The sequence below is a fragment of the Papio anubis genome, chromosome 6 (assembly GCF_008728515.1).
Source record: "Papio anubis isolate 15944 chromosome 6, Panubis1.0, whole genome shotgun sequence".
Taxonomy (NCBI): domain Eukaryota; kingdom Metazoa; phylum Chordata; class Mammalia; order Primates; family Cercopithecidae; genus Papio; species Papio anubis.
In genome coordinates, this window is record NC_044981.1 from 25,339,751 (window position 1) to 25,361,256 (window position 21,506).

Here is a 21,506-nt window from a genome sequence, read left to right on the forward strand (position 1 = left end):
CAAGTTTTTATTATTTGCTTGTGGAACTTATTAAACTTAGTGTACTACTAATGTATATAACTTAGGGGAGCGCCTGTGTAAGTTAACTACTAGAGAAACCTTGACAGGAAAAATAGGATACCAGGAAGATAGTTTCGAGTGGACTTTATCTTTCTCCTTTGATCATAAAAGAATTGGGACCTAGAAGCTTGGAACTTGGGACTCAGAAGGCCCACTGGTGGCCTGCTGACATGTAAGAGTGCACAGACTGGTAAATGTTTTTTAAAGCTTATTTATTTTCTGTGTGTCTATGAAAGACACTACGTGAGTCATTCCCTGCTTCACACTGACGTCTCTTGTACTAATAGAAGGCAAGTCTTATATTTCCCACTTCTTGCCACTTTGCTTGGCAGTGATTTTTCAAGTAATTTAAAAAACTGTCTTGCTGGAGTAGCTCTCTCTTACCTGTAGACAGTCTTGTTATATCCAAATCAATCAGATAGTATATGTAAGAATGCTTTGAGAGCTAACGTCACTTAATAACTACAGTGTTATTACTAACCTGACCATGGCTGCTGGCTATGAAGCTCACTTGATTTCATCCACAGGTTCCAGTCAACCCCTCCTGCCACTACCTGTTGCAGGTATGGATGATGCTTCTGTGTAGCTTCTCCTGCTGCCCTGCCTAATCTCAGGAGCTATCTTTTGGCCATCACCAGCCTGGCTTTACCCATCAACTATAGGTTCTGGCTGTCCTGCTTAGGATATGACAGCTGCTCTCTAGCAAGAATTCTCTGATTCCTGATATATAACCCCTCTTTGTAAATTATGATTATGTTAAATACTATGATATCTATGATTATAATAATAGAAGCTAACAACTGATTGCTTACTGTGTGCTAGATGCTCTTGTAATTGATTTGTTCTGAGTCTCTCAACAATTCTAGGAGAGACGTGTTATTATCCCTGTTATTCAGATGATAAAACTGAGGGGCAGACAGGGTAAATGCTGTCCCAAAGTCTCAGATTAGAACCCAGGTCTATCAGAGTAGATCTTGAGGTTTTAACAGTGCTTGTTTTCTGATCTTTGTTTATGTTGTTTTCCTGATCTCTTGCCATGTGTCTAAATATTTCTAGTCTTCAAACTCAAGTTCTACCTCTGAAGTGACATTTTCATTAAGGACTGTAGGCTACATGTTACGTGCTCTTATCCCCATTGCTCTGAGCCAGCTGAAGGATGTCTTGCTTGTCTCTATGGCTTAGCTAGCCTTTTATAATGTATTTTTTTCTGATTGTTTCTTGTGCATCAAACTTGATTTTCCAAATTTTATTGTTAGTACTTCTAAGATGAGGGCACTTTGTATGTTTCTCTTACATTCTTCAACATACTTAGCATGGTAGTGAGTAAGCTCGTTAAGAAAAATTTAAGAACTAGACATTTAAGAAACAGACATAGAGAATTTGCTACTGACACTGTCGATTGGCTGACCCTGCACCATTCACTGCCCTTTTCATCGTAGATTCTGGAGTGATTAGTCTAAGAGTGCTTCTCCATTAGAAGAAGTTTTGCCCTGCAGGGGACATTTGGCATGTCTAGAGACAGACATTTTGAATTTTCACAACTAGGAATGGGGTGCTACTGGAATCTAGGGGGTAGAGGCCAGAATGCTGATAATGCACAGATAAAAATAGATAATCCACAGATAAAAATATTGTCTGGTTCCAAATGTCGATAGTGCCAAGGCTGAGAAACTCTGGACTAGAGGTAGCAATATGACATGTTCTGGTCAATTAAATATAAGTGGAAGGGTCTGCTGTGGCTTTCTTTTCTGTTTTGGGACAGTATTTTGCTCTGTCACCTAGGCTAGGGTGCAGTGATGTGATCATAGCTCACTGCAGCCTGCAGTTCCTGGACTCAAGTGATCCTCCTGCCTCAGCTTCTGAGTAGCTGGGACTACAGTTGCATACCACCACATTTGACTAATTAATTTTTTTTTGTTTTTTTGTAGAGACAGGGTCTTGCTATATTGCCCAACAGGGTCTTGAACTCCTGGCCTCAAGTGATCCTCCCTCCTTGGCTTCTGAAAGAGCTGGGATTACAGGAGTGAGCCACCATGCTTGCCCTGCTGTGGCTTTCTAGGAAAATTATGCTTTCATGAGAGAGGATTGCCCCTTCATGTTTTCAGCTTCTTCTGCTTTCAACATGAGTTTGAACCTGGAGGTAGAATATCCATACATTTTGTGACCAAGAGGGAACAAACATGAAGATAAAAGTCAGCATGCTAAGGGTGGTGAAGTGAAAAGATAAAAAATGTTTGAGTTTTCTCTCGCTTGTAACCAAACACATTCCTGAGCTAACAGACCACAGAAACTTGAGTTGGGAAGGAATTAAGCCCAGCCTGACCTCATCAAAGACTTCTCCAACGTTTCTGGTGACATAATCCACAGCTTTGGGACGGAGTCTAATTTTGTTACAGATCTGTATCCATTCAACAGTTCTCCCTTACAGTGAGTGAAATTTGACCCCTGAAGCTTCTGCTCATGGACCCAGTGTGATGCTGACCCGGGAGTCACCTGGACAATCACTCTTATACTTTCATAGATGTCAGTGAAAAGTCATCCAGATCAAGCTGGCGAGTCTACTGACAGACACCCTCTTCCAAATACTCTGGAGGGATGTACATCTAGAACATAATACCCTCTCCTTGGGCAGCTCTTCAGAGCCACAGTCCAAAGGCGAGGCCATTAGTAAAACGAAAAGATGGGACCTCTGGGACCCCCAAGTCTTTTGGTTTCCTACGTAGGATTTAGAGTCAACATAAATATACTAGATGCTTCTGATATAACCACATGAATGAGCCAAGAAGGAACTCTCAGTGGCTTGACTGCCCTTAATCTTTCCTCTGTGTCTTGGGCAAGACACCATGAATACTACTTTCCTCCTTGCTACCTTTATTTTCAATCCAGTTCACAAATAAATAAGTGCCTCAAAAACCCTCAGAGTAAGGACAGGCAAAGGTGACTCATGTCTGTAATCCCAGCACTTTGGGAGGCTGAGGCTGGAGGATCGCTTTAGGCCAGGAGTTTAAGACTAACCTGGGAAACATAGGGAGACTCTGTCTTTACGAAAAAGTAAAAAGTTAATTGAGTGTGGTGGTGTGCACCTGCTACTGTGTAGCAGTCCAGAGTAGTTGCGTAGTCCCAGCTACTCTGGAGGTTGAGGTGGGAGGATCACTTGAACCCAGCAGTTTAAGGCTGCAGTGAGCTATGATCGCACCACTGCAACCCAGCCTGGGTGACAGAGCAAGACCCTGTCTGGAAAAAGAAACAAAAACAAAAACAAAAAAACCCAAACCAAAGGAACCTCTCAGAATAAATGCCTGAGAGCTGTTTCTGCTAAATAACTTTCTTTTAATTAAACAATTTTTTAATTCTGGTAAAAAGAAAAACCCACATGAAATTTGTCATCTTAACTGTTTTTAATTGTGCAGCTCAGTAAAATATCTTCACATTGCTGTGCCACAGATCTCTGGAACTTTTCCATCTCGTCTGCTGACTGTCTTTTATGGCAGTGTAGGGTGAGCCATGCCTTTATACGCTTGTTCATTCACTGCTTGCCCTGCTACCTATACTCCTCCCACAAAATGCCCCTAGTTTATAGTGCAAGAAAGTACAAGAAAGAGGTTCCTTTGGCTGGACTTTCCTCCTTCTAAGACTTCTGTGTCAGCCATTCAGTGAGTTTGCTCAAGTCCTCTTACAGTCCTTACCATTTCATTAGTTGAATGCTTAAGTAGAGGTGGGTTTGGAAAACCAGAGATTTGGTTTAAACAGAGGGAATGTCTGGGAGGGGAGCAGCAAGGATTCTATGTGGTTAGGGTGTAAACCTCACCAAGTAACTCAGCTGAAAATATTTTCTCAATTTAGTACAAGGTCCCAGCATGGAAAGATGTACAAGGTTGTTTTTCCTGGCACTTCTCCCTTCCAAATAGCCCATATGGTAGTGCCCTTAGTTCTTTTTTTTTTTTTTTGGGACGGAGTCTCGCTCTGTCGCCCAGGCTGGAGTGCAGTGGCCGGATCTCAGCTCACTGCAAGCTCCGCCTCCCGGGTTCACGCCATTCTCCTGCCTCAGCCTCCCGAGTAGCTGGGACTACAGGCGCCCGCCACCTCGCCTGGCTAGTTTTTTGTATTTTTTTAGTAGAGACGGGGTTTCACCGTGTCAGCCAGGATGGTCTCGATCTCCTGACCTCGTGATCCGCCCGTCTCGGCCTCCCAAAGTGCTGGGATTACAGGCTTGAGCCACCGCGCCCGGCTGTGCCCTTAGTTCTTAATGTCCTATGGCAGCCAAGTTCTTATCTTGGGGAGCTACATCACAGGTGTTGGGTGCTGTTAAATTTTTAGCTAATTGAACTTTTTCCTGCTAGAGTCTTGAATGGTGTTTTCTTGAATTCATGAATTAGTCATTAATTCGTGTTTAGCAGGCAGGCACCCTGGCAATCTGTGGTCTGTCCAGCAGACCTTCTTTTGGACTGGACGGATACTCTTTGTGCAGTCCTTAGTGAATGATGGTGGGAAAAACAGAATCCTCTTCCAGTACCCTTAAACGACTGCCTTTTCTTTACTTCCAGCTCTTATCTTGCAGGTGGGTGTGGGTCTTAACCTCTGAATGGCTACTTTTAGTGGGGTTAACTATTGCAGTGGGATGGAGACTGTGTTCTGAGTCTCAGCAGAAGTGATTGTGGTGGTTTTTTGTTTGTTTGTTTGTTTTTGTTTTGTTTTGTTTTTGTGGCACTCTGTAAGGGTTGAGGAAATTCTGTGATTTGAATGAAATTTTTTCTCAGGAGGACTCACCTCTAAAATAAACTTAATTAATTAGATTACTGGAATGTCCTACAGAGATGGTTGTTGTCAGGTTCCGTTTCCTTGCTACAATTTGAAAGCACTTGAAATTTCAGATTCATGAATTCTCGACTCAAAACAGTCGAGAAGTACATAGATGCTCAAGCCTGTAATCCCAGCACTTTGGGAGGCCGAGATGGGCAGATCACTTGAGGCCAGGAGTTTGAGACCAGCCTGACCAACATGGCAAAACCTCATCTCTACTAAAAAGGCAAAAAAAATTAGCCGAGTGTGTTGGTGCATGCTTGTAATCTCAGCTACTTGGAAGGCTGAGGCATGAGAATTGCTTGAACCCAGGAGACAGAGGTAGCAGTGAACCAAGATCGTGCTACTGCACTCTAGCGTAAGGGACAGAGTGAAATTTTGTGTCAAAAAAAAAAAAAAAAAAAAGATATTTATGGAGTTATTATTCCAATTCTTTAATTTTAATAAGCCTTCAGAAGCTGCAGTTTGCTCCATCATGAGTAGGGATAAACTTTTCCCTACAGTGTAAAACAACCTATAGTTCTGTGGTTAATGAAATACGAAGCTTGAACTACTTTCTTAAGTTAAAAGTGCGTTTTCAACAAGTAGATGGTCAGTGAAGTTAGCACACCTATTTCGACTTTAATCAGTAAGGTGGAAATAATGCAATATGGCAGGTACATGACTTTCGGTTGCATTTTCTAGGTGTGATTATCTCAGAGTTTGAAATCTTACATTTTCTGATTTGGTGTCAGTGCAGGATGAACCTTTTCAGTGATAACTGAGCTGACTGTAAGCATTTAGCCTGACAGCTTGGGCTGACTTATCTTTCTTACTGGTTTTGTCCATATACGGAGTACCACAGAAGTAACTCACATGCATTTTAAAATAACTTTTTGGTAATAAAAATTAATATTGGTTAAGAATAAACTTAGCGTACCTAATGCGTGGGCCAACCATTTCTGAGCAAAATTGTGAGCACAGTTTGTCTTGTGTGTTGGCTGTGGTCTTAAAAAACACTAGCAGACAGTGTTATGTTGACTGTAGTATTTCTTCCACAGAGTAAAAGATAGATTTCATGTCTGGGCGAAGCATTGTAATTGGCTTATACTTTTGTTTCTGGTCATATTATATAGACAGTAGAAAAGCAGTGGGAATATAAAGGTAGGAGAAGCACTACTTCAATGTGATGCATAAAAAACATATGAGTGGGCAATAGAAAAGAAGTGGGAATATACAGGTAGGAGAAGCATTACTTTAATGTGATGCATAAAAAGTATATAAAGTTTTCTATTATTTTGGGGGGTGGGGTTAGAGAACATGCTACAGATAAAGAAGATTCAAAATTAGAAAATTAAGTAAGATGTTTCCTATTGTACTTAAACATTGCAATACTTACAAAGCATATCATAAGGTATATATAAAGCGGTCATTATGAACTTTCTTCACCCAGGTCAAACAACGTTTCTAAGGGGGAAAATAATTTGGTGAATCCCCATACTCTATGATAGAGGATATAGAGCTATTTTATTATAAAGAAGTGATGTATTGCTGAAGTATTAAGTAGCAAACAGTGGAAATGTGTACCATGCATTTCTGAGAAATAATGCTTGGGAATGCACTGCAAAAGAGGTGTACTTGGTATATATGCAATTAAGTAACGTAACAGCTTAAGAAGGATTCAAAGATGGGAATAGCTATCATGTGAATGAAGGCATTGCACTGTAGAAATATCTTACTATGACAGTTTTATTATATGGTCATTGTGGCCAAGAATACTGATCATTTAGCTCAGTTTTGGAAGCTAAATATGAAGTATCATCATTCTGTGTACAATGTATTCTGTGGTGGTTGTGCATTTATTATTGGGATCACAGCGTGTCTTTTTTCTGCCAAGATGGACACTGGGCACCATGGTCACAGGCTTCTTGGGTGCTGCTAATAGAAAGCTCTCTCTTGGCTTGCTCTGCTGGGCAGAAGTCTGTGAATGCCATTATAGCTAAGTCTCTCCCATTCTGGCCAGGAAAGGAAGCCGGAAGGACTTGGACTCACTGGTTTGTGCTGACATCCATTCAGCCTTGCTGTTGGAACCCTTTAATGTGCTTTTCAGTGAGCTGGTGTTTCAGAACCTCATGACAGGGCAGGCTGATTTCTCAGATGCATAATTCTCTGATCTCTGGCTTCCCCTAGCTCACTGAAGCTCGTTCTGCCTGTTGATGAGGTTCTCCTGGCAGATTTGACACTGGACCCAAGAGGGCAGAAGGATCAGCTGTTAAGCTGGTACAGGGCTCAAAGATAAATACGAAGATGCTCAGCAGAGCGTAACTTTGAGGCAAAGGCACACAGCCACTTTCAGTGTAGCGTTTCGGGCATGTGGGTTTGTGTTTGGAATTTGAGAGGAAGCACTCTGATGATCCAGCAGCCTTTGCGCTCCAGTGGCATGCTAATTTTTTTTCCTGATATTGGGATTGCATTCCCTTGACTATTGCAACAGAGAAACTGAAATGGGAATCATTTCCTGCAGGCGCACTGATGTGCACAGTGGGCGGAACCGGGAAGGCAAGTCAGAGGCATTTTTCTCATTTCTGAATCCATGAGTCTGGCTTTTCCCTTAGGGGTATTTGGGCCAATTGTTATCATGTGTCCCACTGTGTAAATTGAAGGTTTGGCCAAGTCTGGCTGAATGGTTTAGTCTTTTGCAAAAACTAAAGCACTTTGTTTTTAAAAAAAGGAAAAAAAGTTTAACTTTTTTTTTTTTGAACATGGTATTATTGGACTAAATGATGTTAGGTGTGTTAACAGAGTGAAAGGGAGAATTTTTTCTGCAGTTTGGCAGGGCCTGTCACGTCATAGGTGTATCAGTGTCCAAATGGGGGATGCCAGCCAGGTAAGACATCATTCAGCCTCCCCGAGGGGTGGGGGAGCAGGTGTGGCACAATACAGTCATTGTTCATTGTCTTCCCCTTACAGTATTGTAAAACCTGCACTGCATTAAAAATCCTATTAATAGAACATTGGATTAGGAGGAATACTTAGGCTTCTCCCTCCTTCCATCAGTTTTAAAAGGAATTTAGAAAAATCACTATTTCTTGTAGTAGGAGTGGGGGAGGGAAAGAAGGAAGAAAAGAGAGCCTGACTTTGTCTTTGAAATGCAGAGGAGAACATCTTGCAGTGAGGAGTGAGAATTTAAAAAGATAACCGGGCTCCTGGTAAGAAAACTTTCATAGACAGTTATTCAGCAGGCAGATTTTTAATTTTCTTGTCTCCAACTTGTTTAGTCTGTGGGGACTTTGATTTCTGGAAGCCCACTGGGATTGCTGCTAAACCTTACATACTTTTTTGTTGTGTCAAATTCAGTTCAACTACCAGAAAATATTTTTTTGGCAATTTTTTTTTCTCTGTCATGTTTTCTGGCCAGTGAGAGGAGAAGGCTGGGATAGCCAAGGCAAATGCTGCTCAAATTATTGCATCCAAGAGGAGAGATTTGGCCCTGTGATACTGCAGGGGGACTGTTGAGAAAGAGTAACGTGCATAGTGGGAAGTGTGCAGCCTGGGCTTCCCAACTGATGTCTTAGCTAATTTGAAATGTTGTGATTAGACCCCCTTATTCATGTTGAGGAATGGATATGCTGACAGCCATATGCATGTGATTTTAGGATTATTAAGTGTAATGCAATGTCCAAACCATCACTCACTTTTACATAGCAACCTTCAAGAACTAGAATGCTTAGGAAGCATGGCTGTCCCAGTTAAGTTAAGGTTTTATCTGAAACCCATTTTGTTTTCAAACATGTTGGAAATGTTCCTAAAAAATTCCTGAGTGTGCTTTGGGCGGGGTGTGCTTGGTGAGTATGCTTTCCTACCCTTGAGTGTTTGAGACTTGTTTTCATTATGTTAGGGGCTTATGATAAAGTCTTCGTTTCCAGAGCTTTATGTAGAAGATAGATTTTGAGGTTTCCCTCAAATCTTGTTTGCATTTAAGAACGTTCTTTTCTTATTTATTATTCTGGTTAGTTTTTCTTTTAAAACTGGCAACATTTTGCAGGTAGTTTATGGTTTTGCAAGTTAGAATATGGGTCATTCCTCTAAATAGAAACAGTGTTTTTGGTCTTAAAGGGCCTGTGAATTAGGTGAAACTAGTTTTATCTTCTACTTCTAGGGAAAAGTTTTTACCTTTCTCCCCCTGTACACTCCTTCCACCCCACCCCTCCAAGCTTGATCTCAGCAAATTCATTGACTTCCAAAATTCATTTATATGACTTTAATCTTAAGTCATCTTTATGAAAATGACTTATCTTTAACTTACTACCTGTTTTAGGAATGGTTGCAGGCAGAACTTTTTTCTTATTTTTCTTGGTATGAAAGGCTTTGTATCCTGCTAAAGGAATTTCAGGATTTATAGTTATAAGTAGGGATATTTTTAGTCATGAGCTTTGCTATGGTTTGAAATTGTCCGCCAAATTTCTTGTGTTGGAAACTTAATCCCTAAATCCACATGTTGGTTGCATTTGGAGGTGGGACCTATGGGACATAATAAAGGTTAAATAAGGTCATCATGGGGGTTCCCATTGATGGTACAGGTGGCTTTATAAGAAGAGAGACCTGAGCTAGCATGCTCTTGCTCTCTCACCATATGATGCTCCCTGCTGTGTTATGACATAGCAGGAAGGCCCTCGCCAGATGCAGCCCCTTGAGTTTGTAAGTGTGGCTTACACCTGTAATTTCCACACTTTGGGAGGCCAAGACAGGCACTTTACCTGAGGTCAGGAGTTTGAAACCAGCCTGACCAACATGGTGAAACCTTATCTCTACTAAAAATACAAAAATTAACTGGGCAGGATGGCACATGCCTGTAATCCCAGCTACTCTGAAGGCTGAGGCATGAGAATTGCCTCAACCTGGGAGGCGGAGGTTGCAGTGAGCCGAGATTGCGCCACTGCACCCCAGCCTGGGTGACAGAGTGAGAGTTTGTTTCTAAAACAAAGAAAGCAAGCACATAATGGGTGAAGAAATGAGGTAGTGAGTACCTGACCGGTGTAGAAAGACTTAAAATTCCAGACTTGGGAGCATTTCTCAGGATGCCAGTAGGTATTAAAAATTGTTTTTGACCAAGTAAATTTGGAGAAAAATGGGTTAAGTGAAGTTGGATAGGGATTTTCTTTTTTATTGGTGCTTCCAAAGGGGGATGGTATATGCTGCATTTCCCAAATTTATTTGACCAGGGACCATGTATTTATTTATTTAGGAGCAGCTCAGAGGATTAGTGTTCTATGGAGAACACTGTGACAAAGGCTGTTCTACACCACGGAAAATTTTTTTGTTTCCTCTCTTTTAGAGGGCTCTTTTATATTGGTGCGTACATGTTTATTATTCAGAGCCAGCAAACTCTGTAAGTTTCTCCACTGGTTATGTAAAAAAGTGTTTGCATTTTCCTTGGGTATTTGTGAGGTTTTGAAGGGCCAGGATAATGACCATTGAGTGAGCTCTTTCTTGGTGCCAGCTACATTGCTGAGCATTTCCTCTAGAATCTCATTAGTGGGAAGTACGAATTAGCAGTTCTGCTTTTTAGGTGAGAGGATAACTTGACCAATATGCCATTTATGGATCATTTCCAAACATGCCAGACATTTTAAGGTGAAGAGATTTTAAAGATCATGTATAGTTTTATACATAGATTGATATATAGTTGTAAGAAATTATACAGAATGATTCTGTGTCCCTTTCACCCAGTTTCTCCCAATGGTAACGTGTTGCGTAACAGTATTACAGTATCACAATCAGGCAATTAACACTGATATAGTCATCAACACTTTAACACTTTTTAGATTTCTTTTCTTTCCTTCTTTCTCCCTCCCCTCCCCTCCCCTCCCCTCCCCTCCCCTCCCCTCTCTTCTTTCTTCTTTTGAGACAGGGTCTCACTCTGTTGCCCAGGCTGGACCGTAGTAGCAATATCATGGTTCAGCAGAGCCTTGACCACCTGGGCTCAAGCGATCCTCCCTCCTCAGCCTCCAATGTAGCTAGCTATGACCACAGGCATGCACTACCATGCCTGTAATTAACAAAAAAAAATTTGTAGAGATGGGGTCTTACTATGTTGCCTAGGCTGGGCTTGAACTCCTGGGCTCAAGTGACCCTCTTGCCTGGCCTCCCAAAATGTTGGCATTACAGGCATGAGCCACTATGCCCTGCCGCTTTTTAGATTTCATAGGTTTTACACACATTCTTCTTGTTTGTGTGTGTACATTTAGTTCTGTACAATTTTTCACATGTGAAAATTTATGTGACCACCACTGCAGTTAAGATACAGAACAGTTCCATCACAAGGATCCCAAATGGTATGCCTTTATAACCATAGCCAACTCTCTCCTTCTCTATAATTTTGTCGTTTTAAGTAGTCTCTATAAATGCAACTAGACAACATGTAACCTTTTGAGATTGGCTTTTTAACATCCTAGCTGCTTTTAATCCACTGTTGCCAATTTTTAAAGCAATCCTATATGAATTTTTTTTTCTTTTTTTTCTTTTTTTTCTTTTTTTTTTTTTGAGACAGAGTTTCTGTCTTGTCGCCCAGGCTGGAGTGCAGTGGCACGATCTTGGCTCATTGCAACCTCCGCCTCCCGGGTTCAAATGATTCTCCTGCCTCAGCTTCCCAGTACTGGGGTTACAAGTGCCTGCCACCACGCCCGGCTAATTTTTGTATTTTTAGTAGAGGTGGGATTTCGCCATGTTGGCCAGGCTGGTCTTGAACTCCTGACCTCAGGTGATCCACCCGCCTCGGCCTCCCAAAGGGCTGGGATGAATTCTTTTTAGTAGATGAGGAAGGGAAACCCCAGAAGAGTACAGTGTCATGCCCAAGGCTATACCACTAGTGGACCAGGAAGTGAGGAGGGGGCCCAAGCACCTCTGATTCTCAGCCTTGACTCCTTTCACTCAGCCTTGGCCTTTCTCTATCCTGATTCCCAGTATTCACATTCTGTTTCTACCGACACAGTTCTCCTTTTCTCTTCCTCTGTACTCAAAATAAAGTCTCTTTTGTTTTTTATAAATCTTAAATTTTAAAAAAGAAGCTTGGATCACATTATTATTTTGGAAGTGCAGAGATTGGATATTTTTTCCGTCCAGCTCTATTTTGGTCTTGTTACCATTTTCAGTGTTTTCTGTGCTGAGTTCCTTCACCACCTTGATGCTGCCACAATGATGAGGATGGTTGTAGGGTAGAGAATAAAGGTAGAGATTCTTGCACATCATTTCTTGAATCCGTGTATAGGCATCTTTGGCTTGCAGCCCATCTGAGTGCTGTATTCAGCCTACTAGCCTTGGTTGCTCTGGTGCTAAACATATTCCCAGTGCCTCTGGGACTTAACTCACTACAGACAAGAAGCTGTCAGTGCACTGAGGGATAGTGGGAAAGCAAAATGCATACATTTCTATTTATCACAGTAGTGCCAGATGCTGTATATTTAAGAAAAAACTTCCAATATTGGAGAAGAATTACCCCCTATCCACCTCACTTTTTTTAAGACAGGGTCTGGCTCTGTCACCCAGACTGGAGTGTTTTGATGCAATCTCACCTCACTGCAACCTTCACTTCCCAGGCTCAAGTGATTCTCCTGCCTCAACCTCCTGAGTAGCTGGGACTATAGGCATGTGCCACTGCACCTGCCTCATTTTCTTTTTTAGTAGAGATGGGGTTTTGCCTTGTTGCCTAGGATGGCCTCGATCTCTTGAGTTCAAGCGATCCGCCTGCCTTGGCCTCCCAGGGTACTAGGATTACAGGTGTACAGGTGTGACTCACCATGCCTGGCCATAAGTCTTTTGAAATTTGTACTTTTGAAATGTATGTGGGATGTAGTATTTAAGATTAGGAAACAGCAAAATGTGTAGATTTTTGTTGATCATTGAACTGCCTAGACATTCTCTTCTTTCAGTGTCCATTTATGTATGTATGTATTATGTATTTAGAGACAGTGTCTTGCTCTGTTGCTCCAGCAACAGTGACAGTATCACAGCTCACTGAAACCTCAAACTCCTGGGTTCAAGTAGTCCTCCCATTTCAGCCTCCCAAATAGCTAGGATTACAAATCTGTACTACCATGCCTGGCTAATTAAAAAAAAAAAAAAAAAAAAAAAAAATTGTAGAGATGTGGTCTCACTGTGTTGCCCAGGCTGATCTTAAACTCCTAGCCTCAAGCAGTCCTTCCATCTTGGCTTCTCAAAGTGCTGGGATTACAGGCATGAGCCACCGTACCTGGCCTTTCAGTGTCTTTGAACTAGCTGTTCTCTCTGCCTGGAAAACTTTCCTAAGATTTCCATGCAATTTGGGGCACTTCCTCACCTTCTTCAGATCTCTGTACAATGTTACCTTTTTTCTGTGTCTGTACCTGACATTTAAAATTGTAACACCTCACCCTCACACCATTTTGCTTTATTTTTCTCCATCACACTTTGATCAGCTTTGAACATGCCCCATGGCTTTGTTATGTGTCTATGCATTGTTTTCTCTTTCGTAGAATGTAAACCTCCTGAAGGCAGGGATTTTTGCCTATTTTGCTCCCTGCTGTATATCCAGCCTTTTAGAATAGTGCCTAGTACATACTAGATCTCATAATGCATTATACAAATAAATGAAAGTTTTCAAGATTAAAGATTTGTTTGAATTAAGTTAACCAACAGCACCCTCTTACAGGACACAAGAGAATAATCATGTCTGCCCCTGGTAAGATGCTCATTTAAAAATGATTGTGTCGGTTTAACATAAGTGTGTTCTTTTCTTGCCTACTTAAATGTATTTCTCACTATGACTTTTCCTTTGGAAAATGATTGACTTTGGGGGAGCTCTTTCAGAGGTAAAGGAAGTTAACTAGCAGATCTAGGTAACTGAACCTTGCATACTATTCTAGAAATGTTTATACTTCTGCCAAATTGATGCATCAGTTCAGTGTTTGCATAACCACCTGTGTAATTACTCATAGCAGCATTCCAGTATGCATTTGCTGAACTGCACTCTTCAATTTTGCAATAAAAGTATTTTCACATGTTGGCTGCTACTGTGAAAATTGGTTTCTCTCAAATGTTCAGAAAAGCTTGTGCTGCAGTTTTGATGTGGGGGTGTGGTCTAGTGCTGCATAACATTTGCTTTTTTGGTGGAAGGGGGATCCGTGATGTAAACTTTTGGTTTCAGTTTCTCTCTTTGGAGCTGTTTTTGTTAGTGCTAAGAATACTGAGGGTATCCCTATATATGCTGGTTAAAAAACAAACAAAGCAATGTTGTCATTGACAACATTTGGTCGAGTGGGATGTAAGCTGTTGAGTGGGGTGAAGACCTGGTCTCCTTGGGGCTGATTTGGGGTTTGGGAGTGGTTTGGAGGGAGGCTGCCATTGAGGAGCAGAAAGTGGGGGTTGCTGCTGTGTCTGGAAGGACCTTCTAGGGGAGAGCTAGCGAACCAACACCACCAGTGCCCCCAGAACACTCAGCTGTGTGTGGTGTGGCTGTGTGTGCCCTTACTGGTACTCAGTCCTGTTAAGGCTTGAAGAGGAAGGTAAGGAGGGTAAGACTTGGGGAGGGAAAAGTTAAGGAGGGAGAATGTTAATACAGTAAGGAAGTAATTCATATGTTGGGACAGGTTCCCGTGTGTGAACACTTGACTTCCAAACAGCCCACACTTGGCTTCATTATCTACAGACCATCTCTCCTGTGCTGCATTCAGACTCTTCCCCCAAACCCTGACGGAGCCTCGGTCTGTCGCCTAGGCTGGAGTGCAGTGGCGCGATCTCGGCTCACTGCAACTTCTGCCTCCCAGGTTCAAGTGATTCTCCTGCCTCAGTCTCCGGAGTAGCTGGGATTACAGGCACACACCACCATGCCTGCCTGATTTTTGTATTTTTAGTAGAGAGATGAGGTTTCACCATGTTGGCCAAGCTGGTCACAAACTCCTGACCTCAAGTGATCCGCCTGCCTTGACCTCCCATTACGGGTGTGAGCCACCGCACCCGGCCACATTCAGACCTTTCCATGTCAGCTGAACTGTCAGTAAAATTCTGAGCACAACTCTGGGAGAAATTCAGTTCAAGTCAGTTGATATGCCAGAAGCAGAGAACCCTGATCCTTACTGGAGTTGACTAGGACACTTTCTCTTTATTAGTTAAAGGTGTGGCTAAATTTAAATAACTAATAGACATCAGACACGACTTGTTTAGTTTCTGAGAGTAGTTGTTAGCTGTCCTTTCCCAAGGGAAGTAAACTAAGCTGAATTACTTAAATCACACTTTTTCCATTTCTTAAAATGATTTACATTTCCCTGCCCTAGGAAAAGTAGGCGGCTGCAGAGAGGTTGTGACAGAATTATAAAGCTATTTGGGTTAAATTAGCCCAGTACATCACTCTTACAGCACATTGAACAGACAGCTAACACCTCCTAATAAGCACCAGCTGCATACAGATCAGTGTTTCCAAGTGAAATCAAAGACATGCTTTCAATTTAGAGAGACAAAACAGACATTACTCCAGAATCTCATAGAACCCCAGATGATTATGATATAACCAATAACGCAAGACCCACCTGATTGGCAGTTCTGTGAATCTCCCTAAAATCTCTACTAAAATGGTTAAGTCCTGTAGTCTTTACTCTGGAGTCCTCTGTCTACCTTTCAGAAATGGTTGAAATATCTAGATGTGGAGTTAATGAGATTTTACATGTCTACACTCTTGCTTTATGTATTTTAATATGATAAATGGCTTCATGTATGTATATTCTTCCTTGTTCCAGACTCGTGTTTTTTGACTAAAATGTTTAATTGGTCAAAATATGTTGTCTTTATCAATATGTTATACAGAATGATGTACTTATTGATTTACTGTAAAGAATTTCAATGGAGGAACTCTGTTAGGAGAGTTCATTTTCACCATTTTAGCAAGAAAAATTTGCCAGTTATTTTGGCTGAATTTAAAACCCCTTACATGATTAGGTCACATGTCTATTTCTACTATAATAGAGGAGTGTAAGTAACTAAGTTTATCCAAACTTTTAGGAGTCTCCTTTCAGGCTCAAATTAGTTAGTCTGGTGTCTATACAGGGCCTTTGTTAAAGGCTGGATTTAAATATTGGGTGGATCTGTCTTGGATCCTGTTCTAGGGAATGCTTCTTGGAAGTCTCAGACGGGGAACTCATCATAACCTGGTTTTACCCCTTAGCATGGCCCTGTGCCATCGACACCATTAGAGCAAGGCTCAGTGTCTCGAGCTTTAGTTTTATTCTCAACCCATTGATCGCTCTTGCAGTCAGCTTAACAGTTGAATGCAATGCTGTATTTTGATTTTTTTTTTTTTTAAGCTAGTCCAGAAATTACCACAGCTGCTTCTCGGTTAATCAGATGCTTAAGACTCCCGTTTCCACATTGCTTGGCTGCTACATTTTTATAACACCACAGCTGTCTGGGTCTAGCTTGTGCCCCTCGCCCCCCTTACCCCTTTCCATCTGCCACCTCTCACCGCTTCCTCACTTGCTGTGTATTGAGGTGGCAAATTCCCAAGTAAACTGCTGACTTTCTTCCTCTGCAGGAAGGCTGGATCTTTGGTTCACAGTAGCCTCTTTCACCAGAACTCTTGTAGGCTAGGAACCAACCCTGGAGTACTGCTGCTCTCAGAAGTGCCCACATTTGCCTCTGGAGCTTGCTTTGTATGTTTGGGTATTGAATTTTCCCCTTGACTTGGAAACTTTTGCAAAGAAACTGAAAGGTGCTTTCAGATTAAGCAGCTGTGACTCCCCCTCCCAGCCACTCTCCTTGTTTTTAAAGCTCAGAGTCTTACTTGAAGTGAGGAGAGAAGGTAGGTAGGTCACAGTCCAGATTTTCCTGTTTGTGAATGATGTTGCTTACCTTGGTTGATTCCTTTTCCTAATGACAGTGCTTCTAGTCTTGGCCTTTTGCCATGTGTGTACCATCCACTGGGAGCTGTTTTCCCTTGTCCTTTAAAGCGTATCCGACTCTATCTTCAGTGCTCTTCTAGCAAGCTGTTACAGTAAGCATAAAAACAAGCGCATTAAACTAGGAATAAAATGCCAAGTTTCTATCTCCTTGCCAACCTCATTAGAAAACAGTGATAAAGTATGTATGCATATAATTACAGTAATTAAACATTTGAAACCAGCTCAATAAGGAACCTTCTTAATGCTTTTATGAGTGTGATATTTTCATTTCAGAACTGGACTCTGGGTGGCTTCTGTTTTATTCAAGACCTTCATCTTTATGGGGGTAGGAGGGGGAAGGTGTTCCTTTTGACCACAGCACCAAGCTTCTGCAAGAGTAGCTTTATTACACATGTATTAGCAGGGAACAGAGCAACCTTTCCATCACTGTGTTTATTTTTGAGGGTGTGTAGCCAGTTGTCAAATATAAAGACATGAATGGCCTGGCTAGTAAAGAAGACATGTGGAAAATAATCGTAAACTGCCTGCCATGATGTGCTTGCTCTTAGGAGCAAAGGACGGGAATATTTTGTCTTTTGTACTGCCCTGATGGAGTCATACAGCCCCTGCATTTGTGTGGGATGATAGCACTATGGGGTTTGTCTGCCTCGTAACTCTTCCACCCTGAGAGCTGTTCTCTCTTAGAAGTGGAAAGTCTAAAGGACTAACTGTAGGTTGAACCAGGAGTTTTGTTCACTAGATTTTTTTTTTTAGTTGAGAGAGAGATATATATATATATACACATACATATATATACATATATATATATATATATATCTGTGTGTGTAAAATTTCAATAGCTTTTGAGGTACAAATGGTTTTTGGTTACATGGACAAATTGTATAGTGGTGAAGTCTGAGATTTTAGTGCACCCATCATCTGTGTATAGTGGACCCAATATGTAGTTTTTTTGTCCCTCATATCTCCTCCCCTCCCCTCCCCTCTTCTGAGTCACCAAAGTTTGTTAAACGACTCTATATGCTTTTGTGTACCCATAGTTTAGCTCCCTCTTATACGTGAGAACGTATGGTATTTGGTTTTCCATTCCTGAGTTACTTCACGTAGAATAATGGCCTCCAGCTCCATCCAAATTGCTGTGAAAGATATTTCATTCTGTTTTATGTCTGAGTAGTATTCTATAGTGTATATAGACCACATTTTCTTTATCCACCATCAGTTGATGGGCACTCAGGTTGGTTCTGTGTCTTTGCAAGTACAAATGGTGCTATGATGTGTGCACGAGTCTTGATAGAATGACCTCTTTTCCTTTTAGTAGATGCCCAGTAGTGGGATTGCTGGGTGGAATGGTATATTTACTTTCAGTTCTTTAAGGAATCTTCATGCTGTTTTCCATACAGGTTGTACTAATTTACACTCCCACCAGCAGTGTATAAGTAAGTGTTCCCTTTTTACCACATCCTTGCCAACATCCATTGTATTTTAACTTTTTAGTAATGGCTATTCTGGCTGGGTGGTATCTTGTTGTGGTTTTAATTTGCATTTCCCTGATGATCAGTGATGTTGAACATTGTTTTGTATATTTGTTGGCTATTTGTATATCTTCTTTTGAGAAATGTCTATTCATGTCATTTGCCCACTTTTTGATGGGATTGTTTTTTTTTCTTGCTAATTTGTTTGAGTTACTTGTAGATTGTGGATATTAGTTCTTTGTCAGATGCATAGTTTGCAAATATTTTCTCCTACTCTGCGGGTCGTCTGTTTACTCTGATGATGATTTGCTGTGCAGAAGCTTTTTCGTTTAATTAGTTTCTATTTATTTATTTTTGTTTTTGTTGCATTTGCTTTTGGGGTCTTAGTCATAAATTCTTTACCTAGACCAATGTCCAAAAGTTCTTCCTAGGTTGTCTACTCTAATTTTTATGGTTTCAGCTCTTAGATGTAAGTCTTTGATCCATCTTGAGTTGATTTTTGTATATGGTGAGAGATAGGGATCCAGTTTCATTCTTATACATGTGGCTATCCCGTTTTTTCAGCACCATTTATTGAATAGGGAGTCCTTTCTCCAATTTATGTTTTTGTATACTTTGTTGAAGATCAATTGTGGTTGTAGGCATTTGGTTTTATTATTGTGTTCTCTATTCTGTTACATTGGCCTCTGTATTTACTTTTATACCAATGCCATGCTGTTTTGGTAACTATAACCTTGTAGTATAATTTGAAGTGATGCCTTCATGTTTGTTCTTTTTGCTTAGGATTGCTTTGGCTATTTGGGTTCTTTTTGGTTCCATATGAATTTTTTTTTCTAATTCTGTGAAAAATGATGTTGGTATTTTGATAGAAGTTGCATTGAATCTCTAGATTGCTTTGGGCAGTATGGCCATTTTTGTGAAATTGATTCTTCCAATTCATGAGCATGCGATATTTTTTCCATTTGTTTGTATTATCTTTGATTTCCTTCAGCAGTGTTTTGTCGTTCTCCTTGAAGAGATTTTTCACCTCCTTGGTTAAGTATATTTCTAGGTAACTTATTTTATTTTATTTTTGCTGCTATTATAAAAGGGATTGAGTTCTTGATTTGATTCTCAGTTTGATTGTTGTTGGTGTATGGCAGTGCTACTGATTTGTGTACATTGATTTTGTAACCTGAGACTTCAGTGAGTTCATTTATCAAATCTAGGAGTCTTTTGGAGGAGTCTTTAGGGTTTTCTAGGTATACAGTCATACTACTGGCAAACAGAGATAGTGTAACTTACTCTTTTCCAATTTGGATGCCCTTTATTTTTTTCTCTTGCCTGATTGCTCTGACTAGGGCTTCTGGTGCTATGTTGAATAGAAGTGGTGAAAGTGGGCTTCCTTGTCTTGTTCCAGTTCTGAAGGGCAATGATTTCAACTTTTCCCCTTCAGTATGATGTTGGTTGTGGATTTGTCATATATGGCTTTTATTATTTTGAAGTATATTCCTTCTTCCCTAGTTTGTTGAGAATTTTTATCATAAAGGGATGCTGGATTTTACCAAATGCTTTTTCTGCATCTATTGAGATGATCGACAGGTTTTTGTTTTTTTAAAATTCTGTTTATGATGTTTCACATTTATTGACTTGCATTTGTTAAACCATCCCTATATCCTGGATGAAACCCACTTGGTCATGGTGAATTATCTTTTTGATGTGCTGTTGGATTCAGTTTGCTAGTATTTTGTTGAGGATTTTACATCTATGTTGATTTAAGGATATTGTTCTGTAGTTTTCTTTGTCTTTTTTTTTTCTGTTATGTCCTTTCATGGTTTTGGTATCAGGGTGATACTGGTGTCATAGAATGAGTTATAGAGGATACCCTCTTTCTCAATCTTTTGGAATAGTTTCAGCAGATTGGTACCAATTCTTTGAATGTCTGGTACAATTCAGCTGTGAATCTATGTGGCCCTGTGCTTTCTTTTTCTTTTTTTTTTTTTTTTTGGCAATTTTAAAATTACTGATTCAGTCTTGCTACTTTTTGTTGGTCTATTCAGGATTTCTATTTCTTCCTGATTCAAGTTAGGAGGATTGTATGTTTCCAGGAATTTGTCCATTTCCTCTAGATTTTCTAGTTTGTTTGCATGTAGGTGTTCGTAGTAGTCTTGAACGATCTTTTACATTTCTGTTGGTTATAATGTCTCCATTTTCATTTATTTATTTTATTTTTTTGACAGAGTCTTGCTTTATCGCCAGGCTGAAGTGTAGTGGTGCGATCTTGGTTCACTGCAACCTCTGCCTCCCTAGTTCAAACGATTCTCCTGCCTTAGCCTCCCGAGTAGCTGGGATTATAGGCATGTGCCACCACACCTGGCTAATGTTTTTGTATTTGTAGTAGAGACCGGGTTTCACCATGTTGGCCAGAATGGTCTCAATCTTCTGACCTCGTGATCTGTCTGCCTCAGCCTCCCGAAATTCTGGGATTACAGGCCTGAGCCACCACGCCCAGCCTCCATTTTCATTTCTAATTGAACTTACTTGAATCTTTTCCTGGTTAATCTAGCTAATCATCTATTGATTTTTTTTATCTTTTCCAAAAACCAAGTTTTCGTTTCCTTGATCTTTTTTATTTTTTGTTTGTTTGTTTCAGTTTCATTTAGTTCTGCTCTAATGAGAAACTCTTTGTTATTTCGTTCATTCTGCTAGCTTTGGGTTTGGTTTCTTCATGTTTCTCTAGCTCCTTGAGGTATGAGGTTAGGTTGTCAGTTTGTGATCTTTCATACTTTTTGATGTAGGCATTTAGTGCTATAAACTTAACTCACAGCATTGCTCTTGCTGTATTCCAGAGGTTTTGATGATGTGTGTCACTGTTATTCATTTTGAAATATTTCTTAATATCCATCTTGATGTCATTGTTCACCTAAAAGTCATTCAGGAGTAGGTTGTTTAATTTCTGTGTATTTGTATAGTTTTGGGAATTCCTTTTGGAGATGATTTCTGGTTTTTCCATTGTGGTCTGAGAAGGTACTTGGTATGATTTTGATTTTTTAAAATGTATTGAGACTTGTTTTGTGGCCTGTCATATGGTGTGTCTTGGAGAATGGTCCATGTTCTGATGAGAAGAACGTATATTTTGCAGTTCTTGGGTGGGATATTCTGTGAATATATTAGGTCCATTTGTTCTAGAGTATAGTTTAAGCTTGGTATTTCTTAGTTGACTTTCTTCCTTGATGATCTATGTAGTGCTGTCAGTGGAGTATGGAAGCCACTATTATTATGTTGCTGTCTATTT

The 21,506-nt window shown here is 40.5% G+C and overlaps 2 protein-coding genes across 8 annotated transcripts in view; one reads left to right on the forward strand and one right to left on the reverse strand.

Annotated features, from left to right (window-relative positions):
- LOC101007063 (cytidine monophosphate-N-acetylneuraminic acid hydroxylase) overlaps positions 1-21,506 on the reverse strand; it is a 351,297-nt gene that overhangs the window by 254,584 nt on the left and 75,207 nt on the right. The window contains exon 2 of the mRNA XM_009204538.4: positions 16,714-16,847. The gene's annotated coding sequence lies outside the window, so the exon portion shown is untranslated. The remainder of the gene's footprint in view (positions 1-16,713; positions 16,848-21,506) is intronic.
- The window catches only part of CARMIL1 (capping protein regulator and myosin 1 linker 1), a 342,024-nt gene that overhangs the window by 75,463 nt on the left and 245,055 nt on the right, over positions 1-21,506 (forward strand). The gene's annotated exons all lie outside the window — the stretch shown is intronic.